Genomic DNA, 20,394 nt, shown 5'->3' with positions numbered 1-20,394 from the left:
TAATTGCAAAATGTGGTTTAAAGATTTATCCGCATGAGTCTGGGGTGACTGAATTGCCAAAACCATTAGTGAACAATGCAGGTTATCCCAAACACATGTCAGTAAAACCTTTACACTGTACCATTCTTTGATGCATTCTGCATAGGACATATTTTGTGAGGTAACTATTTTAGAAATTTTTGAGAATTTAAAAAAAATTATTGGGAATTTTTTGTGTGGCCCTATATAAGACTTCCTTAATAGAGTGAGCCCCACTATACAGGGTTCCATGGGAGAAGAGAAATTCTAATAATTTTTTGGAAAATTCTAAAAATTACCAAGATATATCTTATATATGAATATTTTAAGGTTCAATTTCTCTGTACCTGATAGGGCTGGAAGTGCTGTGTGTCCCATTAGAAAGCTACAAATCTACTATTTTACTTGATATAAAGCTGTTTCTGGCCCGATTGATTGCGATAGAATCATAGAAATGTAGGACTAGAAGGGACTTTGATAAAGTTATCTAGTCCAGTCCCTCACACTGAGGCAGGATGAAGTATTATCTAGACCATCCCTGAGAGATGTATGTCTAACCCAGGGATTGGCAACCTTTGGCCCACGGCCTGCCAGGGTAAGCCCCCTGGCAGGCTGGGCTGGTTTGTTTACCTGCCGCGTCTGCAGGTTCAGCCGGTCACGGCTCCCACTGGCCACGGTTTGCCACTCCAGGCCAATGGCGGCTGCGGGAAGGGCAGCAAGCACATCCCTTGGCCCTCGCTGCTTCCCGCAGCCCCTGTTGGCCTGCAACGGCGAACCGCAGCCAGTGGGAGCCACGATCGGCCGAACCTGTGGACACAGCAGGTAAACAAACTGGCCCAGCCCGCCAGGGGATATAAGATATAAACATTCTTATTTCTCTGTTAAAATAGGTGTTAATGATGTCACCAAAAGCACTGCAAGGAGCTATATTCATTACACTGCTTCTGTCCTTTCTGGTGTAACAACAAGTCACACACTGCCTGTGCTCTGGCCTTAAAAGTTTCAAGTCACTTCCATTTCCTATCTATGATGCATCTAGAATTTTGTTCAGGTTAAATGTGTATAGTGATATGATATTGCTTGCTGTGGCATGTATAAATTACTTGCTTCCTGTCACTATCTAATGTGTATATATGTAGATGACCCTTCTTCTATCTCTAGTCATGGATTTTTGTTTTGTTTTTTGCCCCTCATGTCTTCCTTGATCCTAAATCCTGCTCTTCAATTCCAGATTTTTCTACCCCACCCTGCTTTGTTTACCTGCTGTGTTCCAGGCCAATAGGGGCTGAGGGGAGTGGCGTGGGCCAAAGGATGTGCTGGTCGCCCTTCCCGCAGCCCCCATTGGCTTGGAGTGGTGAACTGCGGCCAGTGGGAGCTGCGATCAGCCGAACCTGTGGACTTGGCAGGTAAACAAACCAGCCCTGCCTGCCAGGGGGCTTACCCTAGCGGGCCACGAACCAAAGGTTGCCGATCCCTGGTCTAACCTGTTCTTAAAAATCTCCAGTGATGGAGATTCCACATCCTCCTTAGATAATTTGGTCCAATGCTTAACTATCCTAACAGGAAGTTTTTTGTAATGTATACCTAAATCTCCCTTGCTGCAGTTTAAACCCATTACTTCTTGTCCTATCCTCAGTCAATAAGGAAAATTTTATCACCCTCCTCTTTATAACTATCTTTTATGTACTTGAAGACTGTTACCGTGTCACCCCTCAGTCTTCTCTTCTCCATATTAAACAAACCCATTTTTTCCTATCTTTCCCCATAAGTCATGTTTTCTAGACCTTTAATAATTTTTGTTGCTCTCTTCTGGACTGTTTCCCATTAGTCCATAACTTTCTCAAAGTGTGGTATCCAGAACTGGACACAGTACTCCAGTTGAGTCCTTATCAGAGCTGAGTAGGGTGGAATAATTACTTCTTGTGTCTTGCTTACAACACTCCTGATAATACATCCTGAATGGGGTGTGTGTGTTTTGCAACAGTGTTGCACTGTTGACTCATATTTAGCTTGTGATCCACTATGACTAGGGCTCTACCAAATTCATGGTCACTTTTGATAAATTTCATGGCCATAGGATTTTAAAAATCGTAAATTTCATGATTTCAGCTATTTAATTCTGAAATGTCATGGTGTTTTAATTGTAGGGGTCCTGACCCAAAAAAGAGTTGTGGGGAGGTCACAAGGTTATTGTAGGGAGGATACTCTTCAGTCAGTTCCGTAAGTTTCCTGGGATGTATTTCTAACTTGTCTAAATAATTTTGAACTTGTTCTTTCCCTATTTCAGCCTCAGATCCAACTTCATTTGCACTGATATTCACTGCCCTGATCATCCGATCACTGCTAACCTTTTTTATGGAAACTGAAACAAAAAAGGCATTTAACACTTTGGCCATTGTTGCATTTTCTGTTATTGTCTTTCCCTCCTCATTGAGTGATGGGCATACTCTGTCCTTGGTCTTCCTCTTGCTTCTAAGGGTATGGCTACACTTGCAGATTTGCAGCGCTGGGAGTTACAGCTGTGTTCCACACTCACAGCTACCAGCGCTGCAGTGTGGCCACATTTGCAGCATTTGCAGCGCTGTTGGGAGTGATGCAGTATGGGCAGCTATCCCAGCATTCAAGTGGCAGCAACGTGCTTTTCAAAAGAGGGGGGTGGGGTGGAGTGTGACAGGGAGCGTGGGGGAGAGAGAGAGTGGATTTTTGGAGCCGACACTGTCAGCTCCCAGCATTGCAAAATCTGAAAATTTCCTCGACCCCTCATTTACTCTTAACTGCAAATAGCCTGCAGACCAGATAAGCAGCTGCTCCAACGGACTGCCTTTCTCCCCCCCTCCCGCAGTTTCTCTCCTCAAGCAAACACTAGCTAGACATTCATCCCCCTGCCTGCCTCATTCACAGCAAGGTAGTGGGTTATCTCAATTGATTGTTCACAGTCGGTTACAGATTGATCACGGCAAACAGGAGCTGTGTTTGTTTTTTAGATAAGCAGCTCCCGGAGCCACGAGTTCACAACAAAACACAGAGAGGCATCATAACAAAACAAAGAGAGTAATTTAGTTAAAAGCATTCTGGGATATCTCCTAATACCCTGGAGGCCAATAACAGCGCTGGTGTGTGGCCACACTTGACGAGCAGCGCTGCATCACCAGCGCTGCACTCGTTATACCCCAAGCAGACCAGGTGTACAGCCAGCGCTGCAGCCAGGGAGTTGCAGCGCTGGATGTGCCTTGCAGGTGTGGACAGTTACTAAGTTGCAGTGCTGTAAAGCCTCCACCAGCGCTGCAACTCTCCAGTGTAGCCAAACCCTAAGTATTTGTAAAATGTTTTCTTGCTACTCTTGTCCCCAGCTAGTTTAATCTTAGTTTGCGCCTTGGCCTTTCTAATTTTGTCCCTACATGCCTCTTTTTACATATATTTTTCTTCCTTTGTAATTTGACCTAGTTTCCACTCTTTGTATGACTCTTTTTTTGAGTTTCCTGTTGTTGAAAGTCTCTTGGTTAAGCTAGTGTGATGTCTTATATTTCCTAGCTTTCCTGTCCATTGGATAGTTTGCTCTTTTGCCCTTAATAATGTCTCTCAAAAAAACTGCCAACTCTCTAACTCTTTGTTCCCTTAGATTTGCTTCCCGTGGGATCTTACCTATCGATGCTCTGAGTTTTCTAAATCTGCCTTCTTAAAGTCCATAGTCTTTACTCTGCTGTTTTCCCTCCTACCATTCCTTAGAATCATGAACTCTATCGCTATCACACAAGCTGCCTTCCACCTTCAAATTCTCAGCCAGTTCCTCCCTATTTGTCAGAATCAAATCTAGAACAGCATCTCCCCATGTCAGTTTTTCCACTTCTGTAATACAAAGTTGTTTCCAATAAATTCCAAGAACATGTCAGGCCATCTGTACCTTGCTGTCTTATTTTCCCAAAAGATGTCTCAGTAGCTGAAGTCCCCCATCGCCACCCAAGTCCTGTGCTTTGGATGATTTTATTAGTTGTTTTAAAAAAAACCCTCATCCCTCTCTTCTTCCTGGTTAGGTGGTCTATAGTAGATCCTACCATGACATTATGCTTGTTTTTTTACCCATTTTATCCTTACACAAAGACTCTCAACAGGCCTGCATTCCACTTCTGTCTTGACCTCAGTGCAAATTATATACATCTTTGATATACAAGGTAATACCTCCTTCCTTTCCCCCCTGCCTTTCCTTCCTGAGCAAGCTTTTTCCATGCCAACATTCCAGTCCTGTGAATTATCCCAGCAAGTCTCTGTGATGTCAGTTATATCATAACTGAAATTGGAGATACTGGACCTTACACTTTTGACTAGTACAGGAGTGAATATTGCTTGTTACAGATGAGGCAGTTGCATTGGGAGAAGGGAACAGTTGTCTGGCAAGTTAATTTCTTGATTTTTTTTTTTAAATAATGTGTAATATTGCAAGTAGTCCCAGTGGAGAGGGTTTAGCAAGAGAAATCCAGGTGAATGGCCATGGTTTGTGATAAACTCCATTTTTTACATAGATCTGTATTTTTATCAGGTGGATATCATTCCTGTGTGCCTATGCATGGGCATGCACAAAGAAGAAATGTGATCCAGTGGTTAGGGCATTAGTGTAGGATCCAGGAGACCTGGGTTCAGTTACTGGCTCTGCTACAGACTTCCTGTGTGACTCTGGGCATGTCACTTACACTTTTTGTTCTTCCATTTCCCGTCTGTAAAAGTGGGGAAAACAGTATGGTGCTATATCACAGGGGTGTTGTGGTGATAAATACATTAAAGATTGTGCAGTAGATAGATTTTACATCGATGGGAGGCCTTAGATAAATTCATATACGTGTGTGTGTATATTGTATTTAGTTGGGGATTGGTCCTGCTTTGAGCAGGGGGTTGGACTAGATGACCTCCTGAGGTCCTTTCCAACCCCGATATTCTATGATTCATTATATAAACTAACATATTTGCATAGCATAATATAGACAGCCATGTGAAAGAGAGCTGGTGCAACTTTATCAACAATTACCAGAAGTTTAACTGTAACACCAGGCAGTTTTTGCCAAGTTAATCTCACTTTTTTCCCTAATAAAACCTATTGTGGCATTGCAGTCACGTTGTGGTATTATTCTATCTCTGCTGGGGGCTCTATTGTCACTCTGGAAGACCCCAGATTGCCTGCTAAGGTCCTATTCACATGCTCTGAATAACCCTGTAGCTTCTTCTGGGAGCTAGTTACCATTTGAGGCCCCTTAAAAGATGTCAGATTGACTGCGTCCTCATGATAGCCAGTCTCATGCAAAGCTGAGCCATCATTCGGTTGTGTTCCCAAACCATTATATCAATAGTGAGGCCTTATCTTGTAGATGTTATTCTCCCTAGGTGTGCACAGCTGGGAAATAAAGTCACTTAATCCATCTGTTCCACTGAATTCACCCCCTTATGGGCAAAGCAAACCCACCAGTGGGTGCTGTTTGCTTTAATTTGGTTTAAAATGTTGGTAACAACTAAAAAGTGACACTTTCTCTTAAGGAACATTCTACCTTTTTGGTGGGGAAAGCAGCCTTTTTTTATAACTTACTTTTTGAGTCTCTTTGCACTGACAAGGCTAAAGACTAAATTCTTTGGGTTGACCCCTTCATTTTCAGTGTCACAATAGATTGTACAGTATAGTAGTATAGTTCCTAAGGCTTTCTGAGTTCATAGTCCTGGGCATATCCACTGTAAAGAACATCAGTAAAATGAATATTTGTTACACTTAACAGTTTTGTTTGTAATTCGTTTTTCATTGTTGTAAAAAGTTTGTCTGATTAAATTACGTTATAATTTTGATAATTGTTTATAGTTAAGTCTTCTGTCATTTAGTATCTGGGAATATAAAGACAGGATAAATTAGGATGTCTACTAAGGCAACATTAAAATGATACCATACATAATATACATATTTTCAGATTAATAAGCTTTGAGGCACTTTTCAAATATTCGTTATAATATAACTTGTATATTATAATATTTATATACAAGTAGTAGTAAGAGGTTCTCGTTTTGTAGACTCTGAATCAAATGACATACAGTTTTTATTAGGTAATTACAGGGTCACTACATTAGTTGTACAAAAAAGCATAAGATATTATCCCAAAAGCTTCAGTGAACATTTACAAAGTTAAATTTTACTTTTAAGAAGTAAGTTAATTAAACAAAAGCTTACTCTTTCAGGCCTCACAGGGTAAAATAAATGATGCAGTAATCTTTAGATGATGAGAATATTTATCTGATATTTATTGTGCTGTAGATTTTTTTTCTAGATTCATTAATATTTAATAATGCAATACTACTTAGAAAAGTGGATGTTGATAAAGCAAACAAATATTAATGCAGGTAGTAAGAGGGTAGGGTTGCCAATCACACTAAAGTAATTCAATATAACTTTTTATTTTTTATTTATTTATTTATTTATTTTGTAAGCTAGATGTACCTTTGTGGTAGCATGTCTCATCACACAAAAATGTGAACTAAGGGTGTGATCCTTCAAGTCCTCCACATGCAAATTCCCATTTATTTTAGTGGAAGTTCTGGTGGCAGCTTCTATGTTTCGCTGAAACCGCCGCGGACAGCGGAACATAGAAGCTGCTGCCGAATTGCCACCACCGCAGAAATGCGCCTGCCGCCCTAAAGGCGCACAGACTGCCCCCGCCACCCGCAGCGGCAATTCGGCACGCTGCTTGGGGCGGCGAAAACACCGGGACTGCTGCCCCTTGCAGATTGCCACCCCAAGCACCAGCTTGGAATGCTGGTGCCTGGAGCCGGCCCTGTCCATACACCCAAGTATGACCTGAGTGTCCTTGTACCCCACACCAAGGGCATAAAGTAATGGACTGGGCCAGCTGCCACTCAGTTTCACTCACTGCCTCTTGGCTTCGAGACAGAGCTGCTTGCTGTTTGTTGCTTAACATTTTACTTGTATATGGGTAGGACTAGTTAGATGTAGTTAGTTATTAGCCTGTTGGCATTTTGTTTTTTGTTTTTGTTTTTTTAACCAGAATTAGCTCCCTCCTCCCCCTCAGGGGCGGCTCTAGGAATTTGGCCGCCCCAAGCACGCTGGTCCCACGGCTCCTGGGGACCTCTTGCAGACGTGCCTGCAGGGGGTCCGCTGGTCCCGCATCTCTGGTGGAGCAGCCGCAGGCATGACTGCGGAAGGTCCGCCGGAGCCGTCTGCCACCCTGCCGGCAAAATGCCGCCCCGAGCGCGGGCTTGGCGCACTGGGGTCTGGAGCCGGCCCTGCTCCCCCTCTCCTGATACAGGAATGGCTTTTTTTCAAGATACAGATTTAAGTACTGCCTCTCATGTGGGGGTGATTGGCACTTAAAATGTCGATTTTGTTTGGGGAAATCACATATCCCTGGAAAATGTGCCATTTGCAAGTCCTTCACTTAGTGGCTGGCTTTGGACCCAGGTTCACAAGACCCCCTGGATCTGATCTTTCTGCACCTAATAGTGTCAGCACTGTGCCTCTAGCTTCCCAGGCACAATCAACAGTTTCCCCTGCTTCAAAATCTAACAGATCTGACAAGGAACTGTTGTTGAGAAATGCACCGCGCACAGGAGATTCCAGAGGTAGATCGACAAAGATCTCCTAAAAAACACAAAAACATTGGCTTTCCCACACTACTCTGCCTCTGACAATTCATGTACCAGTATGGCTACTAATGAAGTTCAACCTCACCATAGTACCAAGGCTTTGGCAACAAAACAGAACACTAAGACATCTTCATGTGCAGTACTTCTTAAGGCTCCTTCTGTATCCCAGAGCTTGGTACCTTTAACTTCTTGTTCAATTAAGTTGATACTGTCCATTTCTAGAGCTTCGGCACCACAGCTTCTAGCTCCGGCTGTGTTGGCACCGTTGACACTGGCTTATCTGTTCATTCGTTGACACCATACAGTACAAGTTATGTTTACAGTACCAGCAGATGATTGAGTAGCAGGAAGTGGACTCTCCATTGTTATACAACACCATGTCCCTTCTGGCACCTGGTCTCTCTCTCTCTTTCAAAGTGGTACTGAGTACTTGAGAACTCTACCATCCGCACATTTATTGACTGCCCTACCAATTTTGTTGGACGACTCCTTCTCACATCATCTTCAGTCATGTCAGATGAGAGCAAAAAATCAGGACATTCCCATATATATTCATCATGGATGTCTCCTCCAACTTATTCAGCCCCACAGAGGGAATCTAGAGACTCCTCTTGTGACTGATATTATGATCAAGCTGAATACAGTCTTTGGTTCTGTACCCAGTGGTCACCAGGCTCTTACCATCTATGCCTATGTGGCCTTCATGGGGCCGTAGGCCTCTTATGGAAGAGAGAGTTATCCTGCTAGACCTTAGAATCCTAGGGCTCCTCTATCTACAGCATCAGCTACCCAGGCGGAGGACTTACCATCTCATTCATTTAATTTGTTGGGTCCCACTGTTATTTCATCACCATTCCCTGACAAGGCCTTTGTCCCTCCCAGTATATCCCAGCTGGATGACTTCAAGGGATTTCACAACCTCCTTAGGAGGGTCTCAGACTCCCTACAAATGGCAAGGAAGGAAGTCCAGGTAAAATAGCCCTTTTGGTAAACAAGCCCATTATGGACTCAGGGAAAGAAATTTGGCCGACCCTAGATGCAGCCAGGCTCTACCTCCCATAAAGCGGATAAAAGATACCACATTCCACCAAGGGGGTCTGAATTATGGCACCTTGTGCCATCATCATTAGTAATCATGGCTGCTACTGAGAAATCGTGTCCACAAAATAAACCCATACAGAAAGAACAAGAGCCTGGAAGATTGGATTTATTTGGCTGTAAATCATTATTCATTGGCTAGTTTTCAACTTAGAATTGCAAATTATCAGGCCCTCCCAGAGGAGGAGGTAAGGCTTTAAAATTCCTGCTGTAATATATTTAACTGGGGGACTTGTTCAGCTTTCAGTTACAGAGGAAAAGCTTGAGATTTTGCATTAACTACAGATTTGTGGAAGGCAAAACTGAAATGAAAGGAACAGCAAATTCCAGAATCATCAACAGGTGTATCTACAGTTAAGTAACTTTCCTTTTTTGTCCAAGTGATTGTCCATATGCACATTCCACTCACAGGACCAATGGCAGGTGAGAGCTCAGAGTCTTAAGAAAACACAACCTTTCCAAATGCAGCATCTGAGCTGGAGGCTTTAATGATGGTGTAATTCTGTGTCAATATGTGGAGAGATCCCTAGGTGGCTGCTTTACACATTTCCATTAGGGATGTTGATTAATCACAGTTAACTCACGCAAGTAACTCAGAAAAATTAATCGAAATTTAAAAAAGTAATTGCAATTAATCATAGTTTTAATCACACTGTTAAACAATAGAATACCAATTGAAATTTATTAAATATTTTGGATATTTTTCTAAATTTTCAAATATTTGATTTCAATTCACAACACAGAATACAAAGTGTAGTGTGCCCACTTTATATTATTTTTATTACAAATATTTGCACTGTAAAAATGATAAACAAAAGCAATAGTATTTTTCAATTCCATTTTTCAATACTCGTACAAGTACTGTAGTGCTTGAGAAAGTGCAATTTACAAATGTAGATTTTTTTTGCTAGATGACTGCACTCAAAAACAATATAAAACCTTAGCACCTATAAGTCCACTCAGTCCTACTTCTTGTTCAGCCAATCACTAAGACAAACAAGTTTGTTTACATTTACGGGAGATAACGCTGCCTGCTTCTTATTTACAATGTCACCTGAAAATGAGAACAGGTGTTTGCACGGCACTGTTGTAGCTGGCCTTGCTAGGTATTTACATGCCAGATATGTTAAATATTCGTATGCCCCTTCATGCTTCGGCTACCACCCCAGAGGAAAATGCTTCCATGCCGATGACACTTGTTAAAAAAAATAATGTGTTAATTAAATTTGTGACTGAACTCCTTGGGGGAGAATTGTATGTCTCCTGATCTGTTTTACCTACATTCTGCCATATATTTCGTGTTATGACAGTCTCGGATGACGACCCAGCACATGTTGTTCAATTTAAGAACACTTTCACTGCAGATTTGACAAAATGGAAAGAAGGTACCAATGTGAGATTTCTAAAGATAATTACAGCACTTGACTCAAGGTTTAAGAATTAAAATCTGAGAGGGATGAGGTGTGGAGTATGTTTTCAGAAGTCTTAAAAGAGCAACACTCCAATGTGGAAACTACAGAACCTGAAGCACCAAAAAAGAAAATCAACCTTTTGTTGGTGGCATCTGACTCAGATGATGAAAATGAATGTGCGTCAGTCTGCACTGCTTTGGATTGTTATTGAGCAGAACCCTTTATCAGCATTTATTCTGGAATGGTGGGTGAAGCATGAAGAGACATATGTATCTTCACCGCATCTGGCACGTAACTATCTTGTGATGCCGGCTACAACAGTGCTACGCAAATGCCTGTTCTTTCAGGTGACACTATAAATAAGAATCAGGCAGCATTATCTCCTGGAAATGTAAACAAACTTGTTTGCCTGAGTGATTGGCTGAACAAGAAGTAGGACCGAGTGGACTTGTAGGCTCTAAAGTTTTATTATTTTTGAGTGCAGGTTTTTTTTGTACATAATTCTACATTTGTAAGTTGAACTTTCATGATAAATTACAGTGAAGTTGGCACACCGCTTCTGAAAGGTTGCCTACCCCTGAGCTAGCCACACCTGGGGCCAGCTACCCAGCCAGCCTCCCTTAGCTGCTCTTAATCCCTTTTTTAATTGGGTCCCAGCCACTGCCCTCTTCAAGGGCTGTTTTTAACCCCTGCTCTCCTGGAGTGGGGCAGCCGCCTTACTACACTCCCTCTTCGAGAGTGATATTTGTATATTTGTTAATCATAGAATCATAGATCAGAAGGGACCAATATGATCATCTAGTCTGACCTCCTGCAAGATGCAGGCCACATTAGCCGATCTCCCCACTCCATTTGCTCCATGCTCCTCCAGGGCCACAGCCAATCTACCCTGGAGGAAAATTCCTTCCCGACCCCAAATATGGCGGTCAGCTGAACCCCTAGCATGCGGGCAAGACTCTCCAGCCATACCCTCTGGAAAAAGGTTAAGAATAACATATCATTGACCCATTGTACTATTTACCAGTGTGGCACTTAATTAACCTATTGACTAAGCCCGGTATCCTATCATACCATCTCCTCCATAAACTTATCTAGCTTAGTCTTAAAGTCATGGAGGTCCTTCGCCCCACTGTTTCTAGGCTGTTCCAGTATTGCACTCCCTGATAGTTAGAAACCTAATTTCTAGCCTAAATTTCCTAACTGACAATTTATATCCGCTTGTCCTCGTGTCCACATTAGCACTGAGCTGAAATAATTCCTCTCCTTCCTGGTATTTATCCTCTGATATATTTAAAGAGTGTAATCATATCTCCTCTTATCCTTCTTTTGGTTAAGGAAAACAAACCGAGCTCCTCAAGTCTCCTTTCATATGACAGGCCTTCCATTCCTCGGACCATTCTAGTGGCCCTTCTTTGTACCTGTTCCAGTTTGAATTCATCCTTCTTAAACATGGGAGACCAAAACTGCACACAATACTCCAAATGAGGTCTCACTAACGCTAACTAGCACTTCCTTATCCCTACTAGAAATACCTCGCCTAATGCATCCCAATACCGCATTTGCTTTCCACATCACATTGCCTGCTCATGGTCATCCTACGATCAACCAGGACTCCTAGGTCCTTCTCCTCCTCCGTTACTTGCAACTGGTGCGTCCCTAGCTTATAACTAAAATTCTTGTTAGTCATCCCTAAATGCATAACCTTACACTTCTCACTATTGAATTTCATCCTGTTACTAATACTCCAGCTTACAAGGTCATCCAAATCTCCCTGGAGGATATCCCGATCCTTTTCTACCTCCCAACTTGGTGTAAACTTTATCAGCCCACTCCTACTCTTGGTTCCCAGGTCAGCAATAAATAGATTGAATAAAATTGGACCCAAACCGAACCTTGAGGAACTCCACTAGTGACCCTCCAACCTGACAGTTCCCCTTCAATACTACCCTCTGCAGTCTCCCTTTAACCAGCTCCTTATCCACCTCTGGATTTTCATTTCAATCCCCATCCTTTCCAATTTAACCAGTAATTCCTCATGCATCAAACGCCTTACTGAAATCTAGATATATTAGATCCACTGCATTTCCCTTGTCTAAAAATCTGTTACTTTCTCAAAGAAGGAGATCAGGTTGGTTAACCACTCTCTCTTTTAAAATTTTTCCATGACTTTGCATACTACAGATGTTAAACTAACAGGCCTGTAGTTACCCGGTCACTTTTTTCCCTTCTTTAATATAGGAACTACATTAGCTAATCTCCAGTCCAAATTTAGAGATTTATTAAAAATCATCGCTAATGGGCTAGCAATATCACTCGCTCGCGCTAATGGCTAGCAATATCACTCGCTAGTTCCTTAATATTCTAGGATGAAGATTATCTGTGTTCAAGTTTGGCTTTCACCTCCGATACCATAATGTCTACCCCATATCCTCATTCCCATCGGTCCCTGTATCACTATTCCTTAGCCCTTCATTAGCCTCATTGAAGACCGAGGCAAAATATTCAGATATTGTGCCATTCCAAGATTATCCTCAAAGTTTTAAGCGGTCCCACTTCTTCTTTCTTGGTTTTCTTCCTATTTATATGGCTAAAAACCTTTTGCTATTGGTTTTAATCTAAGTCCATCTCCACCTTTGCCTTTCTCACTGCTTCCCTACACCCTCTGACCTCAATAAGGTAGGTTTCTTTGCTGATCCCTCCCATTTTCCAGTCCTTGTACGCTTTCTGTTTTTCTTAATGCCCTCTGAGACGCTTGCTCATCCAGCTCGGTCTAAAACTGCTACCTTTCTTGGGATACATGCCTCTGACATCTCCTGCAACTTCAACCTGAAGTAACCCCAGGCGTCATCTGCCCTTAGATCCCTAAATATGTTAGGCCAGTCTACTTCCTAACTAGTCGCCTTAGTTTAGTAAAGTTAGCCCTTTGAAATCATAAACCCTAGTCTCAGATGCACTATTGATTATCCTCTCATTTATTTTGAAACGAATTAGCTCATGATCACTCGAGCCAAGGTGTCCCCTACAACTATTTCCTCAACAAGGTCCTCGTTGCTCACCAAAACCAGATCTAAAATGGCATCCGTTCAGCAATCACTTGATGAAGGAATTCATCAGCTATCACGTCTAGGAAAAGCTGAGCCCTATTATTGTTACTAGCATTTGTTTCCCAATCTATATCAAGTTAAAATCCCCATGATCAAGCAGTTCCTATTAGTGTTTACCTCCTTAAAAACATTAAAGAGCTCTCTATCCGTCTCTAGGGTAGATCCAATCACTATCCCGGTGAGGCTCTAGTAGTTTTCTTCCCCAATGTGACCATTGCCCAGACAGACTATCCATTGCATTGCTAGTTATTTCATTACATTTCACCTCATTATTGATATACAATGCTACTCCCACCTTTACCTTTGCATCGGTCTTTCCTAAACAGCACATACCCTTCCATACCTGTACTCCAGTCATGACGGACCAAGAGCTCCAGTTCCTCCATTTTATTACCTAAGCTTCTTGCATTGGTGAACAAACATCCTAATTTTTGCTGTTGGGCTCCTCTCACTCTTTTCACCCAACTCGGTAGGGACACAGTACTACCAGCATGACCTGTAGATCTCGTCTCCGTCCCCCTCTTCCTTACACCTGCCTGCCCCCTCTGGCTATATCTGTTGTTATCTTGTTGTTCAATGTATAAATTTAGAGCACCAGGACCTCTCCCAACCGTCTCCCTCAGTGTCTAGTTTAAAGCTCTTTTAATCAGGTGAGCCAACCTCCCTCCTAGAAGTCTACTTCCTTCCCTACTTAGGTGGAGCCCATCCCGTGAGAACAGTTGTCTGTCCCCAAAGCCTCCCAGTGCCCATACATCCCAAAGCCCTCCTTGTAACACCACTCCTCAGCCAACTGTTAATCGTCACTATCTTCTCACCTTCCTAGGAACAGGTAGGATCCCACTGAAGATCACCTGAGCCTTACCCAACCTGGCATAGTCTCCCTTGATCCTGTCTAGCGAGAATCTAGCATGAAGGATGATCAAAGGGTTCTTACCTGCTCCTCTTAGGATCCTTTTCAACCTCAGGTCCACATCCAGACAGCACACCCTTCTGTTTTCCGGGGATCGCCCTGTCACAGGCCTATCCACCCTTCTCAGTATGGAATCCCCAATCGCCATCCTGTAACCTCCTGGGCCCAAACTTGGTGCTGTCTCCATAGACTCCTCCTCTTTCTATGGCTCTTTTCCTTGGCCTCCCACCATCAGCTACCACCTGCTGTTCCTCATTCTCCAAACCTTCATACCTGTTCCTAGCTCTATTTCCCCTCACTGGCTCTCCTTTCCTCTGCCTGCTTCTCACGGTCACATGCTTCCACCGCCCATCTTCCTTGTCTGGTGGTCCCGCCATTGCTCCATCAGCTGATTCTCTATCAGGGTTTCTACCTGCAGCTCTAGGCCCTGGATCTTTTCCTCCAGCAGCTCTATTAGGCGGCACTTCATGCATACATAGTACTGCTCTGGGTCCCCCGCTAGGACCAGGTACATACCGCAGCTGCTGCATGCTCACAGCACACTCAGTAGCTACCTGGGTGGCTATGAAAAGTGATAAGTGATATTAACAAACATACCAGTATCACTTTTCACACATAGCTAGTAAGTCTGCTGTGAAAAGTGATACCTGCATATTTGTTAATATAACTTTTCTCAGCAGGACCCATTAAACCCTGTATGTGGGGGCTAAAGGGGGAGTCAGCAGGGGCTAGAGGGCGATGTTGGGATGGATACAGGCCTGCATGAGGCAGGGGGGCCTGGGACGATGGGGTGGGGGGAATGGATGTGAGGCCATAGCCAGTGGGTCAGCACCTGTGGCCAGTGCCTGCCGCCGCATGGCCAGAGCCCTGAGTGCCGGAGCCCAGGGCTGCGTGGCTGGAGCCAGGAGTCTGAGCCCACCACTGCTTAACTGGAGCCAGTGCTCGCTGCTGCATGGCCAGCACCAGGGGTCAGCACCTGGGGCCGGCTCCCGCCACCACGTGGTCAGAGTCAGGGAACAGAGCTGTGGGTCGGCGCCTGCTGCTGTGCAGCTGGTGCAGGGGAGCAGCACCAGGGGCCAGAGCTGCACGGCCAGAACTGGGGGCCAGCACCTGCTGCCCCATGACCAGAGCCAGGGATTGGTGACCAAAGCCTCACAGTTGGAACCTGCTGCCGTGCAGCTGGGGCTGGGGGTCGTCCGCGGCTGGAGCTTGGGACTGGAGCTGGGGCCAGCACTTGCTGCCATGCAGCTGGAACCAGGGCCCAGAGGCTGAAGCCCCGCAGCTGGAGGTGAGGACTGCGTGGCCAGAGATGGGGAGGGGTCAGTACCCACTGCCCCACGGTCGGAGCCTGGGGCCACATGCCCAGGCTCCTGAAGTCCCGCTGCTGGAGGCTGCTTTCCAAACCCCCTTCCCCCACGGAGGGTCAAGAACTCACCTTGCTCCTGCAGGGTTGTGCTCCACCTCTCTCCAGAGCCAGTGCACGGCAGCACATCCAGGAGCAACAAGAAGGGAGTGGCAGGGGCCAATTCTTTGGCCCCCCCCCCCCATTACCACCAGGAGGCTGCCGTGGCCACACAAAAACCTCCTGGTGGCCGCATGTGGCCACGGTGGCCACATTTGAGAAATGTTGAACTAGATGGAAGGAGCTTTAGATTGACTGTGGTTAAAGTCTGGTCTCCAATGCAAATTGGAAAACTGAGAAGTTTGGATATGCCATCCAAGCTGGGTGTTTGTCATTGCCCCACATTGAGTCTGAAGACTTAGGCCTGATCTACACAACAGCATTAGGTTGACATAAGGCAACTTACATCGACCTCCTTATATCAGTGTACACACTATAGCAGGGGTCTCAAACACGCGGCGGCCCAAGGAGCTATTTCCTGCGGCGCACCATAGGTGCCAACTCCCCCCCTCTGCCCCTCCTGTTTGGCAGTGCTTAGGGCTTTCCAGGGGGGAGGGGTGGGGACATGGTATGCTCAGGGGAGGAGGTGGGGCCAAGGCGGGGATTTGGGGAATGGGTTGGAATAGGGGCAGGGAGGGGGCAGAGTTGGGGCGGGGACTTTGGGGAAGGGGTTGGAATGGGGGCAGCGAAGGGGTGAGAAGAGGCGGGGCAGGGAAGACGTTAGCTGGATCAGCAAAACATAATCCACCTCTGGCCCTGCTGCCGCCAGCTCCCCCACACATGCTCTGGGAAGGAGACAGGCAGGCGGGCTCTCGGAGCTGCTGTTTAAGCCAGTGTTTACAGTCACTCTCGCTCCGGGGTCGGGGATGTCTGCTGCGTGCAGCTCAATGAGCCATTTCCACAGTTCTCTGAAGTTTTACCCGAGTCCAACTGCCCAAGCTTGAGAAACAGCTTTGCAACGCCTCGCTCCCGACCAAGCCACTGAGCCTGCTCTTCCTGCATCCTCAATCCTCGGCTCACCCCAACCCTCGGCCAGCCCCTTCGCCACTCTTCAAATCTCCCCTCCCTCAAGGGAGGGCCAAACACATCCACCACTGAAATCCATCCCCACTGATCCCATGCGCAGTGTTAAATGCTGGGGGAGAAGGGAGCCGGGAAAGCAACAGCACCAGCAGCCAGTCACTGGGAAAATCCCTTTTCCTTTAACACTGAGAGGGAGGGAAAGGGAAGGTGAATCAGAGAGAAATATCATGGAGGGGAGGGGCGGACTTTTAACAGTATACTATATCACTCTTCATTTTTTTCATTTTTGACTATACTTTTGTATTGTTGTATGAAAAGGTTTCAGTGATGCGGCCCTCAGGCCAACATACTAGCCCTCATGTGGCCCTCGTGGTGATTTGAGTTTGAGATCCCTGCACTACAGGCTTGCTCCCGCCAATGTAAGTGCCCCACTACCCTGACATAATAACTCCACCTTCACGAAAGGGTTTATGTTGGTGTACTTAGGGTGACGTAGTGACCCTGCAGAAACTGCATTACTTACATCTGTTACTTACATCTGCGTTACTTACATTCTTGTCAATTTCACGGTGCCACTGATTACATGTGAGTGAATGCCCTTTAAGGGCTCCTTAGACATAAAATTGTCAGAACCTAGAAGAGGAAGAGGGGTCATTGGCAGTCTCTTTTCTCCCCAGGAATGAAAATGAAATTTTATCTATTTTGCAAGGTAATTTTTGATGTTCCGTAAAAGCAGCATATAATTCTCTCTTTGTATAGTTTTTCCATTTGGGCTAGAATGTTCACCCCTAAGTATCTCATCAGTTTCCTTGCACATTTAAATTTAAAAGCTATTCTAATTGCATTTTCTCTGCCTGTGGTAGTTCTATCCCTATGGCCTCTGATTTCTTATAATTTGAGTTAAATCCAGACATTTTGCCCAAGAGCTCAATTTCTTTACTGTGGACAGGAGTGAAAGCCTTAGGTTTCTTACTCTAATTAGCACATATAGATTATTAAAAAACTTATATGACAATGCATCTTCTATAAATTCATTTCAGCCAGATACTCAACTGGTGTAAACTGGCAAAACTCCATTGACTTCAGTGGCGCAATTGGCAAAGCTCCATTGACTTCATTGGAGCGAGTATCTGGCCTACTCTTTTTTTTAATTCTATGATCAGAGCAACTGCTTTGCAGCTTGTGATAGTGGAAAATAACTCCCATCTCTCCCCGTTAACTTCCACCAGGCTCTGGGCTATGATATAATGCTTCTATCCAGTTTTTGATATTTGCTCCAAGTCCAAAGCCCTGTTTAAAATAATAATAACTATAAAACATTCGGTGTTGCACAAAACCTCTGCGTGCTCTCTCTGTCAGTTTTTGCAGTTGTATTGGGTCATGCCAGTGTGTGAATATCCGAGCTGCTGTATAGCTGTAAGTGTTCTAGGTTGTAAGTTGCCGTTTGCTCTTTGCAAGGCCGTCCTCTGTTTAAATCTGCACAACCAATCTTGTGGTGACAGGTTGATGTTTCCCGGAGTGAATGCAAAAGCTACAAACATTGAGAAGAACACAGCAGTGAAGACAGTACTTGTTATAAAACAGGCAACTTAACAGACATCTTTCATCCTCCAATATTTAGGGTCCCTTTAATCAAAATCTTAAAAGGGTTGACCTCACCCAGGTTTATGTTTTCTGTTGTAATAAGGCCATCTGGTTAAATGCCAACAATAATGCGGTCTGATGCGTAATAAAAAGTATAAAAAATAAAATAAAAAACACTGTCCAAAAAGACAATATTGAAGACATTACCTGCTAGCTATTAACATAAATTCCCCCTTTGAATTAGCTTCCCTTTTAAACCATCTTTATTGGGGGCCTAGATGGGTTAAGACAGGGATCTCAAACTCAAATCCCCACGAGGGCCACATGAGGACTAGTACATTGGCCCGAGGGCTGCATCACTGAAACCTTTTCATACAAAGATACAAAAGCCGCCCCATCTACCCCTGGCCCCGCCCCCACTCCACCCTTCCATGAGGCCCCACCCCTACCCCACCTCTTCCCCAAAGTCCCCATCCTAACTCCGCCTCCTCCCCTGAGTGCGCCATGTCCCTGCTCCTCCCCCTTCGCTCCTGGAAAGTCCTAAGCACCACCAAACAGCTGTTTGGAGCTTGACTGCCCATGGAGTCATCACCTATGGTGGGCCCCAGGAAATAACTCTGCTGCGTGTTTGAGACCCCTGGGTTAAGAGATCATAGAGTATGAGCTTTTCACCTCTAGGTCTGTATTTCAGATCTAGTTAAGAGAGGTAAGGACCAAAAATTGTTACTGTATGCTGATCTGCAAAATAAGTTTAGTGGTCTCAGTCCTGTTTCCAGTGGAATAACATCCACAAAATTAGTTGAAACTAATTGCAGTTTATTTTTGTTTGCTTTCTTAGCGCAGAGGCCTGAAATGAAGCTGTCCTCTCAATCCTAGATGTGGTCCCTGCAAATCAGGGTAGAGGTACGTAGGCCAGGTGTTGAGAGGGAGCTTTGACTGCTGTTGCCTGTGCAACACTTGTTCTTTGGCTAGAGAACCTTGGTCATATCCTTCTATGTACTGTGTGGCACAGTGACCCTAAATTCTATAACCAAGACCCCTAGTTTCTGCAGCACTCCAAAGAGGCAAACTGGAAATCCTGTGAAAAATTCAAGTGAACTGGAAAAAAGAGATTTTATTGAATTAAATAAGAACACTTCCATACTTGTATCTGAGGGTGATATTAAATTCCGTTTATTTTACACTGCCCCCAGATACTAAAAGTGCTGCCGATTTTTGCATGAAGTTCATAACTGTACTGTTGAGGTTGTCTGGCAAAGCTGGAGATTCTTCCTCTGTATATTCCCACCCATGGGATCCAGGCGCTTGTGCTGCAGTCTTCCAGAACCTTTTGGAAAGCAGGACCTTCTGCATTCTTAGACTCTGGCTTATAATGTAAGGATCTGTGGTCCTCCTGACCTCCAGTTAATTGTTGGTTAGTTGGAACCCTGAAGAATTTTGATGCCCTGTGTCAGACTCCTCCCATCAAATGGGCCCCAGTTCCTTCTTTGTCAGTCCACAAACCAGTCAGAATAGTTTGCACCTACTTATGATACATTTTGACAGAAAAATTCCCCCAAAAGGGTTCCAGGTGCTCCAAATATAGGGTATCATGCTCTTCCTCCACAGAGGGATTTGACTGCAGTCTTCACAGGTCCCCATGCCCTGGTTCTCAGTTGAGGACAAGGTGACCAGGTAGGAAATAATAGGCCCTAGCGCAGGGGTTCACAAAGTTGGTTCATGGCTTGTTCAGGGTAAGCCCCTGGCAGGATGCGAGATGCTTTGTTTACCCGAGCGTCCGCAGGTACGGCCGCTCGCAGCTCCCATTGGCCGGGAACAGCGAACCCCGGCACTGGGAGCTGCAAGCAGCCGTACCTGCGGACACTCAGGTAAACAAAGCATCTCGCGGCCCACCAGGGGCTTACCCTGAACAAGCCGCGAACCAAGTTTGGGAACTCCTGCCCTAGCACCAACTAGAATCAGGCCGTGAGGCGGCTGAGTTGTATAGCCCCCATTGACCAGAAGGAAAAAGAGATGATGTTTCTGTACACTGCTCCTGAGGGCATTCTGCGCCAAAAAATTAAAAACCCTGCAAATTTTATTTGTCAAATAAATGTGGAGGCTCCAGTATGGCATTGGGAAGCACAAGTCACTGACTGCACAGAGGTGGGCTATCAATCAGCAGCTCCCCCCTAGGACACAGACTCAGTAGTGAGGCTGCACCCAACCCTGACACAG

The 20,394-nt window shown here is 44.8% G+C and overlaps 1 protein-coding gene across 9 annotated transcripts in view; it reads left to right on the top strand.

Moving 5' to 3' along the window:
- The window catches only part of LOC120401063 (WD repeat containing planar cell polarity effector), a 301,239-nt gene that overhangs the window by 62,420 nt on the left and 218,425 nt on the right, over nucleotides 1–20,394 (top strand). For 3 of the 9 annotated variants that reach the window (XM_039530641.1, XM_039530630.1, XM_039530638.1), the window contains one exon: nucleotides 19,016–19,080. The exons of 5 other annotated variants lie outside the window; for them this stretch is intronic. The gene's annotated coding sequence lies outside the window, so the exon portion shown is untranslated. Of the gene's footprint in view, nucleotides 1–19,015; nucleotides 19,081–20,394 lie in introns of those variants that run through there. One more of the 9 variants, XM_039530639.1, reaches the window with a different exon arrangement.

Source organism: Mauremys reevesii, linkage group 3 (genome assembly GCF_016161935.1).
Source record: "Mauremys reevesii isolate NIE-2019 linkage group 3, ASM1616193v1, whole genome shotgun sequence".
NCBI classification, from domain to species: Eukaryota; Metazoa; Chordata; order Testudines; family Geoemydidae; genus Mauremys; species Mauremys reevesii.
Note: the sequence above shows the minus strand (reverse complement) of the source record. Positions and strands in the feature narration are given on the sequence as shown.